Source organism: Mus musculus, chromosome 3, assembly GCF_000001635.26.
Source record: "Mus musculus strain C57BL/6J chromosome 3, GRCm38.p6 C57BL/6J".
Classification (NCBI taxonomy): domain Eukaryota; kingdom Metazoa; phylum Chordata; class Mammalia; order Rodentia; family Muridae; genus Mus; species Mus musculus.
In genome coordinates this window covers 18365640-18390982 of record NC_000069.6, presented here as the reverse complement: position 1 = coordinate 18390982, position 25343 = coordinate 18365640, and the positions used below count along the sequence as shown (strand labels likewise).

At 39.2% G+C, this 25343-nt stretch overlaps 1 long non-coding RNA gene across 1 annotated transcript in view; it reads left to right on the top strand.

Moving 5' to 3' along the window:
* Positions 1–25343, top strand: part of Gm30667 (predicted gene, 30667) — a 119684-nt gene that overhangs the window by 70362 nt on the left and 23979 nt on the right. Inside the window, exon 5 of the long non-coding RNA NR_166207.1 lies at positions 19152–19234. This is a non-coding gene — a long non-coding RNA (predicted gene, 30667). The remainder of the gene's footprint in view (positions 1–19151; positions 19235–25343) is intronic.

Sequence of the window (25343 nt, the reverse complement as noted above, 5' to 3'; positions counted from 1 at the left end):
CAGAACAGCAATGGTTGTGCTGTAAGATTGAGAATTGACAAATGGGACCTAATGAAACTCCAAAGTTTCTGCAAGGCAAAAGACACTGTCAATAAGACAAAAAGGCCACCAACAGATTGGGAAAGGATCTTTACCTATCCTAAATCAGATAGGGGACTAATATCCAACATATATAAAGAACTCAAGAAGGTGGACTTCAGAAAATCAAATAACCCCATTAAAAAATGGGGCTCAGAACTGAACAAAGAATTCTCACCTGAGGAATACCGAATGCCAGAGAAGCACCTGAAAAAATGTTCAACATCCTTAATCATCAGGGAAATGCAAATCAAAACAACACTGAGATTCCACCTCATACCAGTCAGAATGGCTAAGATCAAAAATTCAGGTGACAGCAGATGCTGGTGAGGATGTGGAGAAAAAGGAACACTCCTCCATTGCTGGTGGGATTTCAAGCTGGTACAACCACTCTGGAAATCAGTCTGGTGGTTCCTCAGAAAATTGAACATAGTACTACTGGAAGATCCAGCAATACCTCTCCTGGGCTTATATCCAGAAGATGTTCCCACATGTAATAAGGACATATGCTCCAGTATGTTCATAGCAGCCTTATTTATAATAGCCAGAAACTGGAAAGAACCCAGATATCCTTCACCAGAGGAATGGATACAGAAAATATGGCACATTTACACAATGGAGTACTACTCAGCTATTAAATACAATGAATTTATGAAAGTCTTGGGGAATTGGATGCATCTGGGGGATATCCTCTTGAGTGAGGTAACCCAGTCTCAAAAGAAGTCACTAAATATACAGTCACTGATAAGTGGATATTAGCCCAGAAACTTAGAATATCCAAGATACCATTTGCAAAACACGTGAAACTCAAGAAGAAGGAAAAGCAAAGTGGATACTCAGTTCCTTTAGGAATTACAGAGTCTTAGTTCAGAGCTGAAATGGAAGGAAGGAACATCCAGAGACTGCCCCACCTGGGGATCCATCCCATAATCAGCCACCAAATGCAGACACTATTTCATATGTCAGCAAGGATCCTGATATAGCTATCTCTTGTTAGGCCATGCCAGTGCCTGGCAAATACAGAAGTGGATGCTCACAGTCATCTTTTGGAAGCAACACAGGTCCCCCAATGAAGGAGCTAGCAAAAGTACCCAAGGAGCTAAAGGGTCTACATCCCTATAGGAGGGACAACAATATGAACCAACCAGTACTTCCCAGAGCTTATGTTCCTAGTTCCATATGTATCAGAGGATGGTCTAGATGGCCATCAATGGGAGGAGACGCCCTTGATCTTGAGAAGATTATATGCCCCAGTACAGGGTAAAGCCAGGCTTAGGAAGTAGGAGTGGGTGAGTTGGGGAGCCGGAAGTGGGGAGTGGGGGAGGGGAGAGTATAAGGGAATTTCACAGAGGAAACTAGGAATGGGGATAGCATTTGAAATGTAAATGAAGAAAATATCTAATAAATAAATACAAATGTCAACCCAGCCTACTATAACCAGGAAAACTCTTACTTACCATGGGTGGAGAAACCAAGATATTCAATGACAAAACCAAATTTAAACAATTTCTTTCCACAAATTCAGCCCTACAAAGGATAATAGGTGGAAAACTCCTATACAAGAAGGGAAACTACACTATTGAAAAATCAAGAAAGTAATCTTCTTTCAACAAACCCAAAGGAAATTAGCAACAAAAACCTAATTCTAACTCTAACAAGAAAATAACAGGAAGCAACAATCACTGTTCCTTAATATCTCTTAAAATCAGTGGACTCAATTTTGCAACAAAAAGAAATACACTAACAGACTGGATACATAAACAGGACCCAGCATTTTGCTGCTTACAGGACACACACCATAGTGACAATGACAGATACTACCTCAGAATAAAATGCTAGAAAACAATTCTTAAATCAAATTGTCACAAGAAACAAGCTGGGATCGACATTCCAATATCTAATAAAATAGACTTTCAACCAAAATTCATCAAAAAAATAATAATAAGGAAGAATTCTTCATACTTATCAAAAGAAAAAATCTACCAAAATGAACTCTAAATTCTGAACATCTATGTTCCAAATGCAAGGGCACCCACATTCATAAAAGAGACTTTACTAAAGTTCAAAGCACACATCTCACCACATCAAACAAAGCACTAGCTTTCCTAACTCAAAGGGTAAAAAGTCTGAGAAAGAAATTAGGGAAACAAAACCTTTTGTAATAGCCACAAATTACATAAAATATCTTGGTGTGACTCTATCTAAGTAAATGAAAGGTCTGTATGACAAGAACTTCAAGTCTCTGAAGAAAGAGATTGAAGAAGACTTCAGATGATAGATGTTCATGGATTAGCATGATTAAAACAGTGAAAATTCCCATCTTGCTGAAAGCAATCTACAGATTCAATGCAATCCCCATAAAAATTCCCAAAAAATTCTTCATAGAGGCAGAAAGCAATTTGCAAATTCATTCAGAATAACAAAAACTGAGGATAGTGAAAACTATTCTCAACAATGAAAGAATTTCTGGTGTATCAGTATTCCTGTCCTCAAGATGTACTACAGAGCAATTGTGACAAAAACTGCATAGTTTTCATACAAAGACAGGCAGGTAAATCAGTGGAACAGAATTGAAGACCCAGAAATAAACCCATACATCTATGGTACTTGATCATTGTCAAAGGAGCTAAAGCAATTCAATGGAAAAAAGACACCATTTTCAGCCAATGTTGCTGGTTCAACTGGTGTTCAGCATTTAGAAGAATACAAATTGATCCATTCTAATCTCCTTGTACAAAGCTCAATTCCAAGTGGATCAAGGACCTCCACATAAAATCAGATACAGTGAAACTAATAGAAGAGAAAGTCAGGAAGATCCTGCAACACAGGGGCACAGGGGAAAATTCCTTGAACAGAACACCAATAGCTTATGCTCTAAGATCAATAATCAACAAATGAGACCACATAAAATTGCAAATCAAATTGTAAGACAAAAGACACTGTCAATAGGACAAAATGGCAATGAACAAATTAAAATTAAAATTAAAATTAAAATTGGGGTACAGAGCTGAATAGAGAATTCTCAACTGAGGAATATCAATTCGCCAAGAAGTACCTAAAGAAATGTTCAACATCCTTAATCATCAGGGAAATGCAAATCAAAAGGACTCTGAGATGCCACCTCATACCAGTTAGAATAGCTAAGATCAAAACTCAGGTGACAGGAGATGCTGGTGGAGATGTGGAAAAAGAGGAATACTCCTCCATTGTTGATGGGATTGCAAGCTGGAAAAACCACTGTGGAAATCATTCTGGAGGTTCTACCAAAGAGTACCAGAAGGAACACTTCCCAATTCATCCTATGAAGCCACAGTTATGCTGATATCTAAATCACAACAAGACCCAACAAAGAGAGAGAACTTCAGACCAATGTGTCTTATGAATATTAATGAAAAAATACTCAAAAAATTCTGGCAAACTGAATCCAAGAACACATCAAAAAGTTCAGTCACCACAATCAAGTAGGCTTCCTCCCAGGGATGCTGGGATGGTTCAATATTAGGAAATCTATCAATGTAATCTATTATATAAACAATCTTAAAGGAAAAAAAAAACCATGATCATCTCATTAGATGTTGAGAAAGCATTTAACAAAATTCAGTACCCCTTTCATGATAAAAGTCTTGGAAAGATCATGAATTCAGGCCCATACCTAAACACAGCAAAAGCAATACACAGCAAACCTGTAAATGGAGGGAAACTTGAAGCAATCAGTTTCAAAATCAGGGACTAGATAAGCCTAACCACTCTCTTCCTACTGATTCAATATATACTTTGGTGTGACTCTAACTAAACAAGTAAAAGATCTCTATGACAAGAACTTCAAGTCTCTGAAGAAAGAAATTAAAGAAGCTGTACTACAGAGGAATTGTGACCCAAACTTCATGGTATTGGCACAGTGAAAGACAGATAAATCAATGGAATAGAATTGAAGATTCAGAAATAAAGCCACATACCTGTGGTCACTTGGTCATTGACCAAGGATATAAAACCATCAATTGGAAAAAAAGACAGCATTTTTAACATATGGTGCTGGTTCAACTGGTGGTTAGCATGTAGAAGAATGTAAATAAATCCATTCTTATCTCCTTGTACAAAGCTGAAGTCAAAGTGCCTCAAGGACCTCCACATAAAACCAGATACACTGAAACTAATAGAAAAGAAAGTGAGGAAGCACTTCAAGCACATGGGCAGAGGGGAAAAATCCCTGACCAGAACACCAATGACTTATACTGTAAGATCAAGAATTAACAAATGGAACCTCATAAAATTGCAAAGCTTCTGTAAGGCAAAGGACACTGTCAATAGGACAAAATGGCAACCAACAGATTTGGAAAAGATCTTTACCAACCCTACATCTGATAGAGGGTTAATATTCAATATATATAAAGAACTCAAGATGTTAAACTTCAGAAAACCAAATAACACTGTTAAGAAATGGGATACTTATCTAAACAAAGAATTCTCAACTGAGGAATACCAAATGGCTAAGACACACCTAAAGAAATGTTCACCATCCTTAGTCAAAAGTGAAATGCAAATCAAAATAACCCTGAGATTCTACCTCACACCAGTCAGAATGGCTAAGATCACATACTCAGGTGACAGCAGATGTGGGTGAGGATGTGGAGAATGAGGAACACTCCTCCATTGCTGGTGGGATTGCAAGCTGGTACAACCACTCTGGAAATCAGTTTGGTGGTTCCTCAGAAAATTGGATATAGTACTACCTGAGTACCCAGCAATACCATTCCTGGGAATATACCCAGAAGATGCTCCAACATGTAATAAGGACACAAGCTCTGCTATGTTCAAAGCAGCCTAATTTATAATAGCCAAAATCTGGAAAGAACCCAGATGTCCCTCAACAGAGGAATGGATACAGAAAATGTGGCACATTTACACAATGGAGTACTACGCAGCAATAAAAAACAATGAATTTATGAAAGTCGTAGGCAAATGAATGGAACTAGAAAATATTATTCTGAGGAGGTAACCTAGTCATAAAAGAACACACATGATATGCACTCACTTATAAGAGTATATTATCCGGAAAGTTCTGAATACCCAAGATGCAATTTGCAAAACACATGAAGCTCAAGAAGAAGGAAAACCAAAGTGTGGATACTTTGTTCCTTCTTAGAAGGGGGAACAAAATACCCATGGAAGGAGATATAGAGACAAAGTGTGGAGCAGAGACTGAAGGAATGACCACCCAGAGACTGTCCCACCTGGGGATCCATTCCATGTACAATCAACAAACCCAGACACTATTTTTGTTCGTTTGTTTGTTTTTGTTTTAATGTTTTTTTGAGACAGGGTTTCTCTGTATAGCCCTGCCTGTCCTGGAACTTACTTTGTAGACCAGACTGGCCTCGAACTCAGAAATCTGCCTGCCTCTGCCTCCCAAGTGCTGGGATTAAAGGCATGCGCCACCACCGCCCGGCCAAAACTCAGGCACTTATTGATGCCAACAAGAGCTTGCTGACAGGAGCCTGATATAGCTTTCTTCTGAGAGGTTCCACTAGTCCCTGACAAATACAGAGTTGGATGCTCTCAGCCAATTATACGACTGGGCACAGGATCCCCAATGGAGGAGGCAGAGAATTTACCCAAGAAGTTGAAGGTGTTTGCAGCCACATAGGAGGAATAATATGAAGTAACCAGCACCCCCAGAGCTCCCAGGGACTAAATCGCTAACCAAAGTGTACACATGGTGGGACTCATGGCTCCAGCTGCATATGTAGCTGAGGATAGCCTAGGCAGACATCAATGGAAGAAGAAGCCCTTGGTCTTGTGAAAGCTCTATACCCCAGTGTAGGGGAATGCCAGGGCAAGGAAATGGTAATGGGTAGGTTACTGAGCAGGGGGAGGGGTGACACTATAGGGAGAGGGGGTTTTCGGAGGGAAAACCAGGAAAGGGGATAACATTTGAAATGTAAATAAAGAAAATATCCAATAAAGTCAAAGAGAGAAAGAAAAAAAGAGAGAGAGAGGGAGGAAGGGAGGGAGGGATGGAGGGAGGGAGGGAGGGAGGGAGGGAGGGAGGGAGGAAGGAAGGAAGGAAGGAAGGAAGGAAGGAAGGAAGGAAGGAAGGAAGGAAGGAAGCAAGCAAGCAAGCAAGCAAGCAAGCAAGCTGATAGTATTTGCCCTTAATGATTGAGAATATCATCAGGAGAATGGTAGAATTATTTTGTCTAGTTCCCGGTTATAAGTACTCCTTGCTAAGCCTCTCACCTTAAGGGCAAGTAGGAAGGCAATGTCAAACTTTGAGGTAACCTTAAGTAAATCAGAGTGGGCCTGGTGCAACCCCATGAGGGGCCCACTCTGCCATAATACTCCTAGAAATCCCTCAAGGGACCACAGAATTATAGCCGAGGGGTTTTCCTGGAAAGGACAATTATTATCTTCATATGGAAAAACAAGTAACCCAGAATTGCAAAAACAATCCTGAACAATGAAAGAACTATTAGAGGTATCACTACTTCTGATTAAAATTTGTACTACAAGAATATAGTAATATAAAAAGCACAGTATTGGCATAAAATCAGACAAACTAAAGACATAAATACATAGTTTTGGACACCTAATTTATAATAAAAAAAAGCCAGAAATATGAACTGGAAAAAGTACAGCATTTTCAACAAACTGTGCTGTTCAAACTAGATGTTTGCATGTAGAAGAGTGCAAATAGATCCGTATTTGTTACAATGCATAAAACTCAACTCCAGCTAGATGAAAGAATTCAACACAAAACCAGATACACTAAACCTGATAGAAGAAAATTGGAAAATAGCCCTAAACTCTTGGCACAGGGAAGATTTTCTGAACAGAGCACTAATAGTATAGGCATTAAAATCATCAATTAATAAATGGACCCTCATGAAACTGAACTGCTTCTGTTAGGCAAAGGCTGTCCGTGGGACAAAAGGGCAGCCTACAGAATACCAACTTCACATCCATTACAAGATTAATATCCAAATATTAGATATCAAAACCAATCAATAAATAATCCAACTTAAAAATAGGACACAGATATGAACTGAATTCTCAATATAGGAATCTCAAATGTCTGAAAAACAGTTAAAAGAAATGTGCAGCTCCCTTAGCCATCAGGGAAATGCAAATCAAATCTACTTTGAGATTCCATCTTATACCTGTGAGTATGGCTAAGATCAATAAAATGAGTTATCACTACATATATATTATGGCTTCCAGTTTCCTGTCCTTATGGGATTCCTGAGTATGTGGACGAGTGGGTCATGATTCTTGTAGCTTCTCTTAGGCTTTTTCCTTCGGTTGGTTTTCCTTGTTCAACTTCAATGTGAAGTTTTTTTTCTTCATCTTAAATTTTATCTTGTCTGCTGTTATGTCTTAGAATCTTGTTCTTTCCTAGTGAGAGACAGTAAAAGAGTGGATCTGGATGGGAGAGGAGTTAGGGAGGAACTGGGGAGAGTAGAAGGACAGGAAACTTTAACCAATATATATTGTATAAAAAAGAGTCTATTGTCAATGGAAGGGGGTAAAAAGGTGTTCTTAGGTAGATAGACAGACAAATGAAACATAATGTAGAGTATGAAACATGTACTTTGTAAATATCTTCCATGTGGTGAATCCTTTTTTTATATCTTTTTTTTTTTAAACAATAAACATTTATAAATCATAGGAGAATGGAAAATAGGCACTTGTTCTACATGGTAAGCAGCTTAGATACACCATTTACAACATAACATAATCAGATGCATTCACGAGAATGATGCTCATTTTTTCACCGTCTTTCACAGTTAGTGTGATGCGAAGAGGGATGATTTGCTACCACAAAGAAAGTCTCACTGACCAGATTTACAGAACCTCTTCTTTCTCTTCTTTTTTTTTTTTTTTTCCATTTTTTATTAGGTATTTAGCTCATTTACATTTCCAATGCTATACCAAAAGTCCCCCATATCCACCCACCCCCACTCCCCTGCCCACCCACTCCCCCTTTTTGGCCCTGGTATTCCCCTGTACTGGGGCATATACAGTTTGCGTGTCCAATGGGCCTCTCTTTTCAGTGATGGCCGACTAGGCCATCTTTTGATACATATGCAGCTAGAGACAAGAGCTCCGGGTACTGGTTAGTTCATAATGTTGTTCCACCTATAGGGTTGCAGTTCCCTTTAGCTCCTTGGGTACTTTCTCTAGCTCCTCCATTGGGAGCCCTGTGATCCATCCAATAGCTGACTGTGAGCATCCACTTCTGTGTTTGCTAGGCCCCGGCATAATCTCACAAGAGACAGCTACATCTGGGTCCTTTCAATAAAATCTTGCTAGTGTATGCAATGGTGTCAGCGTTTGGATGCTGATTATGGGGTGGATCCCTGGCTATGGCAGTCTCTACATGGTCCATCCTTTCATCTCAGCTCCAAACTCCGTCTCTGTAACTCCTTCCATGGGTGTTTTGTTCCCAAATCTAAGGAGGGGCATAGTGTCCACACTTCAGTCTTCATTCTCCTTGAGTTTCATGTGTTTAGCAAATTATATCTTATATCTTGGGTATCCTAGGTTTGGGGCTAATATCCACTTATCAGTGAATACATATTGTGTGAGTTTCTTTGTGAATGTGTTACCTCACTCAGGATGATGCCCTCCAGGTCCATCCATTTGGCTAGGAATTTCATAAATTCATTCTTTTTAATAGCTGAGTAGTACTCCATTGTGTAGATGTACCACATTTTCTGTATCCATTCCTCTGTTGAGGGGCATCTAGGTTCTTTCCAGCTTCTGGCTATTATAAATAAGGCTGCTATGAACATAGTGGAGCATGTGTCCTTCTTACCAGTTGGGGCATCTTCTGGATATATGCCCAGGAGAGGTATTGCTGGATCCTCCGGTAGTACTATGTCCAGTTTTCTGAGGAACCGCCAGACTGATTTCCAGAGTGGTTGTACAAGCCTGCACTCCCACCAACAATGGAGGAGTGTTCCTCTTTCTCCACATCCTCGCCAGCATCTGCTGTCACCTGAATTTTTGATCTTAGCCATTCTGACTGGTGTGAGGTGGAATCTCAGGGTTGTTTTGATTTGCATTTCCCTGATGATTAAGGATGTTGAACATTTTTTCAAGTGCTTCTCTGCCATTCGGTATTCCTCAGGTGAGAATTCTTTGTTCAGTTCTGAGCCCCATTTTTTAATGGGGTTATTTGATTTTCTGAAGTCCACCTTCTTGAATTCTTTATATATGTTGGATATTAGTCCCCTATCTGATTTAGGATAGGTAAAGATCCTTTCCCAATCTGTTGGTGGTCTTTTTGTCTTATTGACGGTGTCTTTTGCCTTGCAGAAACTTTGGAGTTTCATTAGGTCCCATTTGTCGATTCTCGATCTTACAGCAAAAGCCATTGCTGTTCTGTTCAGGAATTTTTCCCCTGTGCCCATATCTTCAAGGCTTTTCCCCACTTTCTCCTCTATAAGTTTCAGTGTCTCTGGTTTTATGTGAAGTTCCTTGATCCACTTAGATTTGACCTTAGTACAAGGAGATAAGTATGGATCGATTCGCATTCTTCTACACGATAACAACCAGTTGTGCCAGCGCCAATTGTTGAAAATGCTGTCTTTCTTCCACTGGATGGTTTTAGCTCCCTTGTCGAAGATCAAGTGACCATAGGTGTGTGGGTTCATTTCTGGATCTTCAATTCTATTCCATTGGTCTACTTGTCTGTCTCTATACCAGTACCATGCAGTTTTTATCACAATTGCTCTGTAGTAAAGCTTTAGGTCTGGCATGGTGATTCCGCCAGAAGTTCTTTTATCCTTGAGAAGACTTTTTGCTATCCTAGGTTTTTTGTTATTCCAGACAAATTTGCAAATTGCTCCTTCCAATTCGTTGAAGAATTGAGTTGGAATTTTGATGGGGATTGCATTGAATCTGTAGATTGCTTTTGGCAAGATAGCCATTTTTACAATGTTGATCCTGCCAATCCATGAGCATGGGAGATCTTTCCATCTTCTGAGATCTTCTTTAATTTCTTTCTTCAGAGATTTGAAGTTTTTATCATACAGATCTTTTACCTCCTTAGTTAGAGTCACGCCAAGATATCCTGAAGAAATCCAAAACACCATCAGATCCTTCTACAAAAGGCTATACTCAACAAAACTGGAAAACCTGGACGAAATGGACAAATTTCTGGACAGATACCAGGTACCAAAGTTGAATCAGGATCAAGTTGACCATCTAAACAGTCCCATATCACCTAAAGAAATAGAAGCAGTTATTAATAGTCTCCCAACCAAAAAAAGCCCAGGACCAGATGGGTTTAGTGCAGAGTTCTATCAGACCTTCAAAGAAGATCTAATTCCAATTCTGCACAAACTATTTCACAAAATAGAAGTAGAAGGTACTCTACCCAACTCATTTTATGAAGCCACTATTACTCTGATACCTAAACCACAGAAAGATCCAACAAAGATAGAGAACTTCAGACCAATTTCTCTTATGAATATCGATGCAAAAATCCTCAATAAAATTCTCGCTAACCGAATCCAAGAACACATTAAAGCAATCATCCATCCTGACCAAGTAGGTTTTATTCCAGGGATGCAGGGATGGTTTAATATACGAAAATCCATCAATGTAATCCATTATATAAACAAACTCAAAGACAAAAACCACATGATCATCTCGTTAGATGCAGAAAAAGCATTTGACAAGATCCAACACCCATTCATGATAAAAGTTTTGGAAAGATCAGGAATTCAAGGCCCATACCTAAACATGATAAAAGCAATCTACAGCAAACCAGTAGCCAACATCAAAGTAAATGGAGAGAAGCTGGAAGCAATCCCACTAAAATCAGGGACTAGACAAGGCTGCCCACTTTCTCCCTACCTTTTCAACATAGTACTTGAAGTATTAGCCAGAGCAATTCGACAACAAAAGGAGATCAAGGGGATACAAATTGGAAAAGAGGAAGTCAAAATATCACTTTTTGCAGATGATATGATAGTATATATAAGTGACCCTAAAAATTCTACCAGAGAACTCCTAAACCTGATAAACAGCTTCGGTGAAGTAGCTGGATATAAAATAAACTCAAACAAGTCAATGGCCTTTCTCTATACAAAGAATAAACAGGCTGAGAAAGAAATTAGGGAAACAACACCCTTCTCAATAGTCACAAATAATATAAAATATCTTTTTTTATATCTTATGTGATATCCTTTAAAGTACAAACTACAACATTTATGATGAAATATAATTTATTTTTCTTCTGTGTCTTATGCTTTTGATGTCACATGTAATAAAGCTTTTACACTCAAAATCATGTTTATTGTGTCCTAAAATTTTGTTACAAGTTGAGTAAGTTAAATATCAATTTCCTTTTATGTGAAAAAGAAAAAAAGAGCAGCCAGTGCTCTTAACCACTGAGTCATCTCTTCAGTCCCTTAGGTTATTTGTTAACATAACAGGGATTACTTCTAGAGGCATAGTAATAATAGCAGTAATTATAGTAAACTATTATTTCTTTAAAAATATCTGGGGCTTTATTATGTGCTCAACAGAAACCTTGGCCACGTCTGTAACAATAACATATCTGAATGTAAATGTATCCAAAGGGTTGCCCTTCAGTTGAGTTTTAATTTGCCTGCTGGCTTTCAGGTGTAAAAATTTAAGCAGCACTCATCTTCCTCAGAACAGTAGGTAAATGTGAGCTTATTATGTGGTACAAACATCTGGTATACTGAAAGAGACAATTGCAGGGGAAAGAAGAAAGTCTGCACGGTTTACACATCCCTTTCAAATTGTTTTGCTTAATTCTCTGATTCAGAATCTGAGAAAAAAATAGAAATAGAAAAAAATCATCTCTAGACCTGCTGTGGAATTTAAGTTTGTTTAATAATCATGAGTATATTTTTCCCTATGAATGAAGTGAACTATAGGTGGAGATCTTCTACCTGGAGGCAATAGCCTGTGGCCTGGATGGGAGAGTGTGTTTTATTTCATGTCTAGCCGACAAGAGTGCATAAAAGCAGTCACCTGTCAACCCACTCCAGCAATGAAATTCAGCAGCCTGTTGTCCCAATCACTACTCTCAATCACTCTAAACGGCCTCCAGAGACAATCCTTATTATAGGACATGCTCCTAAGAGTAGATAAATGGAGCTCCACCTGCCAGCCTGCATAGGGAAAGATGGACATTCTTGGCCAAAAATATGAAAGGGCCTGGGGCTTTATTGACATTTACATCAAAAATAGTTAGCAATGAAAGCAGCTGTTGTGGCATGCATTCACCGCGACGTGTTTGGAATATGCTGTGAATTGAAATACAGACCTCCTGACAAGCAATTTACCTTCTGTCAGTCTCCATGTGCTTGCAGCTTTGCTGGGTCTTGCTGTGATAGGCCACTTAAAGCTGCACATGTGTACAGTTTGGATGAAAGATTAACTACAATTTGAGGCAGGAAGTAACGAGTTGTGGAGTGTCATTCATAATGGCCTACATTGTCATCTACAGGGTGACACCATAGCAAGAAGGTGCCTCTGTTGTGACCGCCTTATGGAATCAGATGCCATTCATTCTAATGAAGATCTGACTACAATCCTAATAAGCAGAGTGCAAGACAGCTTGGGACTGGGAGCATTAATCTGCCTTGTTTGTTGACATTACAGTAATGACTAAAATGTCATTATGCAAGAATTTCTTTCAGAAGCCATTCAATAGAGGTGATTGTAATACAGAGTATAGCAGCCTGGAACAAAGGATGTGCCAGGAGTTAATTTCTGTATTTATTCTTTTCAGTTAAGTCAGTATATTCCTCTCTTATAATTTTCAATAGATGAAATATTATGATGTCTCATGAGTACTGACTGCTTTGCATGAGTGTGACATACAATCTCGTCTCTCCACCACAAGTCTGTGTCCTCCATGATTCTTAGAACGCTTAGGATTCCTGAAAAGTTGCTTTATGTTTTTATTTTTATTTTTATTTTTTTCGTTTTTTTCAAGACAGGGTTTCTCTGTGTAGCTCTGGCTGTCCTGGAACTCACTTTGTAGACCAGGCTGACCTCGAATTCAGAAATCTGCCTGCCTCTGCCTCCCAGGTGCTGGGATAAAGGCATGTGCCACCACTGCCTGGCCTGCTTTGTTATCTGTAACAACCCAGTCACATCTACTTGGTCACACAGAGAAGAACTGATAGCTTTCCTCCCTTGACTAAAAAGTTTATCATTTTCAATCTGATAAGCTGCTTACCAATGTAAGGTCACTGAGTAGCTGCCAAAGAACCCAAGTGCCACAACTCATCACAGGCTTGGCTTCAATTTGTTCTCTACATTGGAGAATCTACTCTTTAGCTCTTTTGCTACCACTGGATCTTAAGGGTTTGAGATCACAAGCATTCTGTCTTTTCATCACTCCAGGAGAAAGGAGGCATTTGGTACAATAACATCTCAAACACTCGGTGCTTTTGTACTATGTAATGATGTATGTAAGGCTCCTGCAGCTGGTCCTCAGTTGGCTAACAATACCTGAATCTAGTTCTCATAATATTCATAGTATCGCAGACTGTATATTTCCACTTCTTTTGAGACAAAAGTGCCATCAAAAGTCAGTGGGAGAAATAATCTTCCCAAGGGAAGAGCATACCATTTGGTTATCCAACACTGAATGGTTAGCCCTGAAAATATATACATATGTGTGTGTGTGATTATTATATATATTAATTAACTATATATTAACAACTAATGATAAAAGAAGCCATAAATGTGAAAGACATCAATAAGTGGGAGGAGGGGGTGGAAAATGGAAAAGGAAAAGAGAAATGGTATAATTATGTTAAAATCGCTAAAATAAATTAAAATGTCCTTGGTGACATTGAAGAGCTTAAGGTTTCCAGGCCAAAGAGCTCTAGGACTCCAACACAGTGGGCACAACAAACGTTTTTACCAAGCACTCTAAGAAACAACAATGTTGCTACTGTCACTGATCTCTTATGACTGCTGAGACACATAGCTAAGCCAACTTTGGGAACACAGTTCTGTGACTAACAATTCCAAACACGCTCCTACAAGCACAAACACCCCATGCATCCGGGAGATTGCAAGTCCCTAGAATCATTCCTTGTAATTGGTTCTCAGGTGTTTGGTGGCTAATGCTGGCTCAGCATGGAAAATTTCAGTGGGGTGAGTTCTAACAGGTCTGAACAATATGAAGGTGATGTCAGTTTTCAGGGAAACTGCTGAGTGTGAGGGTGTCTTCCGGCCAACAGAGAAAAGCAGCAATGTTCTGGAAGACACGCTGGCAGAGGTTGGCTTTGGGAAGCCATGCAAATGAGCCTGTTCCTGGAGTCTCTCCCTGAAACAGGAACTCACAGTAAACACCAAAATTTCTATGCAGTGACTTCTGTCTCTCTTAATTAGGGGCAATTCCTAATTCTTACTTCTTTTATTATTGAGACAAGTAACCACAAACTTAGTGGCTTAAAACAACACACATTTATCAGTTTACAGTTCTATTTCAGAATTGTCCTCATTGGCCTGAAAGTGTAAGTTTCAGAAGTGATCAGACTTCTTGGAGGATCCAGCACAGAACTTACCTTTTGCTTTTTCTGACCTGCGTTATTGTTTATGGTACTTCATCCACTGTTACAATAGTCTCTGCTTTTCTTTCTTGTGTGTCCATGGTATATATAATTTTCATGCGTGTAAATACGGTGTGGTGATTCACACTGTCATCCTAACAGTTGAAATTACAGGGGCATACCGTGATGTCTGTGGGGTTTTTTGTTTGTTTGTTTGTTTTTTGTTTTGTTTTGTTTTGTTTTTAATGGGTCTGAAGCTCAGATTCCCTCCTGTCCTCAGGACTCTACAGAAAGCATGTCCAACAGTAGGGTTGGTGCTGAGCTCCACCTCTGACATTTCTTCTCTCCTTTATCACTTATGAAACTTAGTTACTATTTAGTCACTCGGTTTGCCTGGATAACTCTACTCCCTTTAACTAGTCTCCTTCACAAGGATTCACAAGTTCTGGGCTTTAGGGTTCTGCCTGCTATACTTACTACATAGAATCCCCCTTTGTATTCATTGCCTTTTCGATGAAGTCTTCAAAAGTAGTATGAAATTAAAGCTTAGAAACATTGTGAGTTGCTGAATATCACACTAATTTATGAAGAGCCATATGGTTAGGGCAGAAGGGGCTTGAGTTGAAAAGAATGTAAAAATCACATTTTGGAAGTTTTGGATTGAAATATACGTAGATGTATGAATCCACAAAAAATAAGTAAAGTATGTAATTAAACAAACCCACATAAGAGCGAGAACAAGGAGAACCAGAAGAACAAGAACAAGAGCACAAACAAGAGCAAGTAGAATGTGAATGAGAACAAGAATATGAACACAAACACAAACATGAACATGAACAACCAGAAGAACAAGAACAAAGGACAAGGACAAGGTCATGAACATGAACACGAGTATGACACGAACACGAACACAAACAAGAACATGAACGTGAACAGGAACATCCAGAAGGAGAGGGGAGCCGGGTGTGGTGGTGCACACCTTTAATTCCAGCACTTGGAGGGCATAGGCAGGCGGATTTCTGAGTTCAAGGCCAGCCTGGTCTACAAAGTGAGTTCCAGGACAGCCAGGGCTACAGAGAAACCCTGTCCCAAAAAAAAAAAAAAAAAAAAAAAAAACACCCAGAAGAACAAGAACAAAGGACAAGGAAAGAACAAGAGCAAGAAGGTGGCCCTTCTCATTCTGACACCTGTATCCAAAGCTAGGCTACCACAAAGGTATGGCAAAGCCCATCCTGTTGGATATGACAACCCCATTGCTCCCAGGAAATCTGTTTCTCCCAATTGAGTCTGAGCTTTTCCTGGTCTCTGAAGTTGGGCCCAACAGAGACCAAATATTTGTCTTCTTTTTTAAAAATGTTGGTCTCCTCTCCGCATTGGTCCTGTTCTCTCAGAATAAACCATTCTCAAGAAAATAATCTAGTTCACCCTAAAAAGAAATATGGACAGATATTAAGTTGCACATTCTACCAGACAAGAAAGGAAAGCCCTGGCATCACTGGCCAAATGGACTAGTAATGGTGAGTTTGTTTGGAATATGTGTCTCTAAATGTCAGTGCATCTTTAAGTGATGGTAATACTGGGTTTGGTGACATCTGCCCATAGTTCTAGCATTGAGAGTACTGAGGCAGGAGTCTAAAAGGACCCTGGGTAACACAATAGTACTCCTTCTGAAAATACAAGTGGTAGCCTGGTATGGCTCTAATAATTGATAAACATATGGTAATATGATAGTTAGCATGCTGGCTTGGAGAACATGCTCTTTTCTCAACAATTTCCTCTTATTGCCCTAAAGAAACAGAGGACAATAGTAAGCAACATAGCACTCTAAATGTGTTTCAATGTGGGTTCCTTCCAGCTAGTTTTCGAGGCTTCTCATTGCTGTAGAATTCAGACACAGGGAACTAAAATTTCTACTAAGATTTCTTTCCTGCCCTTTAATTCTTTAATTGGTGGAGAAAATGAACTCATTCCTGCAACCCTAGAAGGCATCAATTTGTTATCACACATAACCTACATGCATTGAAAAAAATGCTGCACTGCATAAATGTGCACAAATGTCACATGCCAATTAAAACAAAGATTAACATACCCACATGCCAAAGTGCTATATTTTGAGGTGTTATTTACTGAGCCCCGACATGATGGTTCATCAAGAAACTATGACAATCAGAACCTATATTTATTGCAAGCTTGATTTGTCTACATAAAAAAAAATCATCAAAAGAAAAATCTAAACATCTAACATTATAGGGGTACCGTGAATTGATATGGGTTTGAAGAGCCCATACAACAACTTTTTCCCAAGGCAGTTTTCAAAAGAGACTACTAAAAAAATAATAAATTATGATAACTGCACCCCCCCCCATCCCAGCCTTCTATGCAGGCTGGAATTTGTTACAGAAATTGGATCAGAGACTAGGTTCCAGAGACTAGGATGCAACAAAATTTAAAATCATGAAATCTATAATAAATATATTTTTTAGCTTACTTGTTATAAACTAAAGCTGGTCTAAAAACTGGAATGGTGGGGGGGGGAGTGAGAAATCACAGTGAAATTTTCAGAAACTCAGATCTGTCAGGCTATCACATGAAAATCAAATGATTTCAAGGACACCTTAATTTTCTTGAGCTTTTGTTTGTTATGGTCCTCTGTGATCAACCTTAGTCCCTGGCATCTATCTGGGCTCCTCTCTGGCTTCTATTATAAAAGCTTTGTAAATCATGCTCTTTGCTATACTTGTGGTCATTTGCCAATCACGTGGAGTTCCACTTGTATGAGCTTGGTGTTGTTCTGCAACAGACTCCAGAAGGCTGGGGATATCTGGATCTCTTTCTCTGTATTCCTCACTTCTAATTGTTTGCATTTCAAGTTTCAGCTACCTGAGCCTCTCAACTCAGGATCCTTTCCAGGGCTAGGGTGAGAAAAGTGCCTTCAGGTACACTCTAAGGAAGATAACGTAAAGCAATGGTTCTCAACTCGTGGGTCACCTGAGACTATCAGAAAACACAGATATTTACATTATAATTCATAACAGCAAAGTTGCAGTTATGAAGTAGCAATAAAAATAATTTTATGATTGTGGGTCACCATAACAGGAAGAATTGTATCAAAGGGCCGCAACGTGAGAAGGATGAGAACCACCATACTAAAGGGTCAGAGTCTTGCATAGCCGGGCAACATCTGAAAACATTTGCATGTGGTCTGATTTTGTCCAGGTTATAACAAGAAGGCAAGGCTCACAGCCAAGGAAAAAAATGTGGACCATCTCATGTTAGCCATCTTTCTCCAACTGCTTTGTGAATGTTTAATGTGCTCTGTATAGGCTGGGTTAACCAGTGATCTGCAGAGAAACATAACGAACAAGAGAAAAAAATTTTAATGCTATTCTGGTAATATATAAATATTTTAATAATTATATTAATGCTATGTGATTATAAAAGATGAGAGGTCCTAGGCTGGAAAGATGACTTAGAGGTTAAGAGCACTGACTGCTCTTTTGGGTTAATTCCTGTTACCCACATGGCAGCTCACAACTGCCCAGTTCCAGAGGTGCTGGTGCAGTCAAAACATGAATGCACATGAAATAAAACTTTTTAAAAAATTTAAAAAGGTGAGAGGTCCCACAAACTCTTAACACAAAATGGTGGTAGGATGTGAAGGTTTGAGAACCATAATTGTGTTCTGATGCCAAAACTAGTATAGATGTAGAGGTCTGAGAGCCAGGAGTGTTGATGGTAGGAGACTGAAGCCTCCATTAAAACAGTCAAACCCAGATAGAAATCTATATCTTTCTCATTTTGGTCCTATCCAAGCCCCAAAAGAATCGAGGTGCTCATCTACATTGGAACAAGAGGATTATCTTGACTGTTTTGTTTTGTTTTGTTTATAGATTCAACATTAGTGCTTTTCTAAGCCCATTCCAGCTCTTGAATAAGGACACAAAGACTTGCACATGTATTTATTGCTAAGCCTTAAGCTAGGCTTGCTCTCCAACTAGCTCTTAACTTATATTATTGTGTTTATACTATTCTATGTCTGCCACACGGGTGGTTAGCTCTCCTCAGATTCATGTGTCTGACTTCCTTCCAGTTCTACTGGCAAATCTCCTGCACCTGACTCTTTTCCAGAGTTCCTCTCTCTGCAGGAGGTCCTATGTTACTATTCTGCCTTTTTTTATAGGCATTTTATTTTAACCAATCAGAAGGTGCCTTAGGCACACAAGGAAGGACAGAGACACGTCTTCACACAGTGCACAAAAAACACCACTCTAACAATTCAATTGTTAATTACCTCCATAGACACTATCTCACAGAAATGATGCTTATGCAGGTATATGAGCATCCCATAGTCCAGGAAAATCAACATATAAGTTTATAAAATTAACTATCGTATAGGGATTTATTTGTTAATCACCAGTTAAATCATAAGCCCCAAATGACTTAAGGATTTAAAACTATAAGGTAAACCAGAATGGACCTAGGAAACAATGCCATCTAACTCATTTCATGTAAATACAGGATGTTTGGGCATGCATATGACTCCAGTGACTTTCATGATCACCAACAGAGAACATGGACAATTTGCAGGAATCAAGACCATGGTAAAGTGGCCTTCTTACTCCTTTCTTATACCATAAAATAATGTTTTCTGAAAATCAAAGTGTCTTCACATTGGAAATCTCTCTGCAAATGATGATCTCTTTGAGGCAGTCTTTACAATGTTTTATGTAGATGTCATCTACATAAAAGCAAAAGTTACCATGCTTTCAGAACTCACTGAATCAAGTCAGGTCATGGCATAGCAAGTTCCTGCAGTAACAGTTAATTTGTTATTTCTGTTCAATGCTCCCATCAGAACACAAATGATTTGGCTTTCCCGATATTGGGACAGTGATCTGTTCACAGGGTGGAGTGGCTGGAGACACTTGTTAAGGGTCTCTGGAGGGTGCTCAAGCATGCACAGATGTGGGTTTCCTCATGGGTGCTCAGTAATGCCTCCTACCCATCTTGCACTGCCAGCCCTACTTGCTCCCATAGTCTCTGAAGGAGCAAACATTTCATTATCAGAAAACCTCCCTTGTGTCTTCTTTCCCTCCCCTCTGATTTTCCATATAAATGACTCAGGATATGTGAATTCCTTCTCTGCTGCCACCTACCAACTGCACAGCAGGTCAGGTAGCAGATGAGCTGATGGCTTCTGTGCCAGGAAGTTCAGGCCGCTCAGCTTGGTGATGGATGATATGGTCACTGTGTCATACAAGAAAATGCCATGCACTGATGAAGGGACAAGTCTCCTTAGTAGTCTGGCTGAATTCTAATCATGATCCGTCCCCATCCTTCATTTCATGAAAACTATGAAAAATAAACAATAACCATAAGGATGCTCATTCCAAGAAAGAATTAGCAGGAGAAGAGAGGGGCTATTTGTTAATTTGGAGTTAATGATAGCTATCCTGGAAGTTAAATTCAAATCTGGTCCAGTGAAGATGATCAGACTCATATGATGTGCTATGTTTCTCGGGAGTTAGGGAGGTAGCAATTTGGAGATTTCTAAGTGGGATGACTCAATTATTAACAGTAGTCATTTGGTAGACTTTAGTTCATCAACCGAAATTGTTTTCTTGGCTCTAATAAGTTGTATTTAAATATATTATTTTCTGTGCCCCCAAATCTTCCATTTCTATGATGGGCTCAGAATAGCAAACAACCTATCATTATTCACACTTTGTAGAATGGGATGAAAGAAGTATTTAGGAATATTGGACACTTCAAAGTTAAATGGCTCCCATGATGAGATTAGCACATAGATTCTTACAAATGGTACATTTTTAAAAAATTATTTATTTATTTATGTATTTACTTATTGCCTTGTGAGATTCCCAAAGAAGGTCCACAGTAACATTTGCAAGTGTTTCTGTAAGAAAGTAAGTTTAGGAAATGTTTAAATATTTATGGAATGTTAGAAGTGAGGCATTAATTGGCAAACAACTTAATTAAAATGCTTTCTCAAGTCATTAGCAACAAATACTTCCCTATCTGCTTTGCATACCATTTGTCTTGTTGTGTTTGTTAAGCCCGCCTGTCAGTCAAACTTTGCTTCAGGTAATTTTTTAGCTCTATAGGGAAAATCTTCAAAAATTACATCTGAATTTAAAATATTTTGATTACCATTTTTATCTAACAAATTCTTGTTTTCACTTCGTCTTCTATATGTCCCAGTAAACCTTCATCCTGGGAATTTAGGGCCTGAGATGAAATTCTGCATCAAGCATTACTGAGCTTCCACAAATTCTCTCCAGAGAACAAACTGAATCAATCTAGAATCAACAAACAGTGCAGTTAATTAATGAGAACACCAAGAGGGAGCCTTTTTAAACAATGTTGACGGCTGCTGCCTCAGGACCAGTAGTACCAGAAGTTATTGCTGGTTTGAAAGAAATGACTCTTAGGGTTTCCCCAAGGCACCTTTTGCTTGTATTAGCTATTTACCACAGCTTTTCCTTTTATTTGCACCCTAGAGAAAGAACACTTATTTCCTAAATTACTTTTAAAGTGATGCTGATGCTTGCCAGTAGCCTGAGGTACAGTATGAAGGTAGCATAGAATAAACAAGCAGAAGCAAAGTCTGAGGAACTCCTAAAAAAGTCTACAGAAAAAGTACTTATTCCAGGTTTTGTACTCTAAGTCACAAGTCCTACAATGTGTGTGAAGAGTGAGGCTTGCTCACGACAGGCCTGCTCTAACCAGGAGAGAGGAGAAGCCATGCAGCAAAGGGTGAGACATGCAGAGAAGACTAGCTGTCTAGGTCTTGAATGGGTAGCAAGATAGAAACGTTTATACTGGGTAAGAAGCCTCATTGAGACAACAGAAAGGAACTTGAAAAAAAATTGTTTCACAAAGACAACTTCTTGTTTTTCATTCCCTACTCCTCTATCTCGATGTGCTATTCAATGGATGAGCGGACTGATCATTGAAATGAATGGAAGCTAGTAAAGGAAAACCTGCAGTCCCTTTCAGTATCTTCCCTAGGACTGAGAAGCACCTAGTAAAATCCTTAGATTTAGAACAGACCTTTTCCCTTCACATTTAACGTGTGGTACAAGAAATAATAGCTATGCATTTACTCATTAGATAATTATTTTCAATAAACCTGCTAGATGCTGTGTACTAGACTAGATTAATGGGGAAAAAAGGAAAGATCTGACTCGTGCCCTCAAAGAGGAAGTCAGATCTGAATTACTAATTATACCAGCATATAATTTTTAAAATGTAATAAGGAAGAGACCAACACTGGGTTGTGTGAACACATATCCTCAAGTTCAGAAGTTTGGAGTTTGACCACAAAAAGGACAATTTAAAGAAGGTTTAGGGAACCAGAGCTTCACTAGAACATTCCTTGTATGTTATTTCTTGTGAATTAAAATCTTATTCAAACTTCTGACAAAGTCAGATACAGCTGCCCAAGGGTATACTGGGAAGCTCTAAGACTTTCAAACCTGTGTAACCAAATGAGAGTGTTGTAGTGGAATAAGAAGGCATCAAATCCAGGAAATCTTAGAATTTTATAATATGTTTGAAAGAAAAAAATTACTCCTTTAATTAGTAAATAAGAAAATATAGTTTCCAGCTTAAAAGAGAATAATTGATAACAATAATACCGCAGAAAAACATCAATTGACTGTTGTCTGTACTTCAAGGAACATTTCACTTTCTTTATTCATATAACTACTTATTTGTTTTGTTGGGCTACAAATACGTGTTTGATTCTCAAGCAAGGTCCTATATGTGTGCAGGTATATGTGGTTTTTCTCTCTCTTTGTGTAATGTCTGTATATATGTACATGTGTATGCGTTTGTGTGTCCATGTGGAGTCAAGAAGAAAATCTCAGCAGCCATCCAATTTAAAAATAACAAAACCAATATATCCAGAAGATGTCCCAACCGGTAAGAAGGACGCATGCTCCACTATGTTCATAACAGCCTTATTTATAATAGCCAGAAGCTGGAAAGAACCCAGATGCCCCTCAACAGAGGAATGGATACAGAAAATGTGGTACATTTACACAATGGAATACTACTCAGCTATTAAAAAAATGAATTTATGAAATTCCTAGGCAAATGGATGGACCTGGAGGGCATCATCCTGAGTGAGGTAACCCAATCACAAAGGAACTTACACAATATGTACTCACTGATAAGTGGATATTAGCCCAGAAACTTAGGATACCCAAGATATAAGATACAACTTGCTAAACGCATGAAATTCAAGAAGAAGGAAGACCAAAGTGTGGACACTTTACCCCTTCCTAGAAATGGGAACAAAACACCCATGGAAGGAGTTACAGAGACAAAATTTGGACCTGTGACAAAAAGATGGACCATCTAGTGATTGCCATATGCAGGGATCCATCCCATAATCAGCTTCCAAACGCTGACACCATTGCACACACTAGCAAAATTTTGCTGAAAGGACCCAGATATAGCTCTCTCTTGTGAGACTATGCCGGGGCCTAGCAAATACAGAAGTGGATGCTCACAGTCAGCTATTGGATGGGTCACACGGCCCCCAATGCAGGAGCTAGAGATATTACCCAAGGAGCTAAAGGGAACTGCAACCCTATAGGTGGAACAACAATATGAACTAACCAGTACCCTGGAGCTCTTGTCTCTAGCTGCATATGCATCAAAAGATGGCCTAGTCGGCCATCACTGCAAAGAGAGGACCATTGGACTTGCCAACTTTAGATGCCCCAGTACAGGGGAACGCCAGGGCCAAAAAGGGGTAGTGGGTGGGTAGGGGATTGGTGGGGGTGGATATGGGGGACCTTTGGGATAGCATTGAAAATGTAAACGAGGAAAATACCTAATAAAAAAAAATTAAAAAAAAAAACCTACAGTAGCTAGGGTAAGCAAAAAAACAAAAAACAAAAAACAAAAAACAAACAAAAAAAAACTAAACTAAAACGGGACATTTCACTGGCTTAGTGATTAGGCTAGGCTGCCTTCCTGTTGAACTCTGTGGACCTCCTGTGGCCACACCCCAGTACTCAGATATAATACCATACTGCACTATCCAGCTGTTTTTGTGGGTGCTTGAGATTGAACACAGCTCCTCGTGTTTGCTTAGAAAGCACTTTATTGAGTTATCTACCGAGTCTCATACTTGTTTTCATACTTTGTTCACCTTAGTCATTTTTATTTCAAAATAATTAAGAATTATTACAAATCATGTCAGTGAACAAATACACTTTTGAAATTTAAGAAAGAATTGGATAGAAAATTCTTTAGCCAGGCAGTGATGGCACACGCCTTTAATCCTAGCACTCAGGAGGCAGAGGCAGGTGAATCTTTGAGTTTGAGGTCAGCCTGGTCTACAGAGTGAGTACCAGGACAGCCACAGCTATACAGACAAACTCTCGATAAACAAAATTATATTTTCACTCATATTTACCCCATGTGCCATTGTATGAACAGTGTTGTTAAACAGAAATGCTCATTGTTGAAGACAGACAAGGCCTATATGATTAAAAACACTTGAATCGCTTCGTGGCTATACATGTGTGTGGAGAGCTGGGTTTTGTTGGGAGACAGACATTGTTCTTTCCATGCTCAGTTCTTCCCAGTTCCTTTATCACCTATGTGGTTGGCCATTTAATAGTAGTAATCCTCAACACTGATAAAGTTATCAGAATTCAGAACTACATTTTAAGGTTAACGAGGTCATGAAAATGGTTTGTTTGTTAGTCAGCTGTTTCTGTAGAAACTACCTAATAAATCACATACATAAAAACATGCTTTTTTGATGCAGGGGAACCTTTTGCTTTTAGGCTTCTAAGGACCATATGGTGGAGTCAAACCACTCACACCATGGCTGAAACATGAAGAGAGAAGATTCCAGGGACCCTGATGCTATTCAAGAACACATTTCAAGTGACTTTCAAGTTTCTTCACATTAGCACAAGCACACTCCCTTGTTGTCATCTACAAATCTAGAGATTTCTAATCGTTTGCTAAGTTACCCAAGCTACTGTAATTTTCTTTTCTTTTTCTTTATTTTATTTTATTTCTTTACATCGGAAATATTGTACCTCCTCCTGGTCCTTCCTCACGCAGTTCTTCCCCACATTGCCACCTCTCCTTTGAATCTGAGAGGGTACTCCACCCTGGTATCCCCTACACCCTTGGGCATCATCTCTCTACAGGACTAGGTGCATCTTCTATTGAGGCCATACAAGGCAACCCTCTGCTATGTATGTGCCTGGGCCCTTAGACCAGGCTGTGTATGATCATTGGTTGGTGGCTCAGTCATTGGGAGCTCCCAGGAGTCCAGGTTAGTTGACACTGTTGGTCTTCCTATGGCATTGCCACCCCCTTCTGTTCCTTCAATCCTTCCCCTAACTCTTTGATAGGGGTCGCTACCCTCTCTCTGTTCAATGATTGGCTATTAGTATCTGAATCTGTCTCGGTCAGATGCTAGTAGACCCTCTCAGAGGACAGCCATGGCATGCTTTTTTCTGAAAGCACAACATACCATCAGTAATATTTTAAAGGATAGGTGTCAGTCCATGGAATAGTTCTCAAAATGGTCCAGTCACTGGTTGGCCATTCCTTCAGACTCTGCTCCAGTTTTGTCCCTGAATTTCTTTTAGACAGGATCAAATTTGAATCAAAGTTTTGTAGGTGGGTTTGGAGTCCTCTTTAACTACTGGA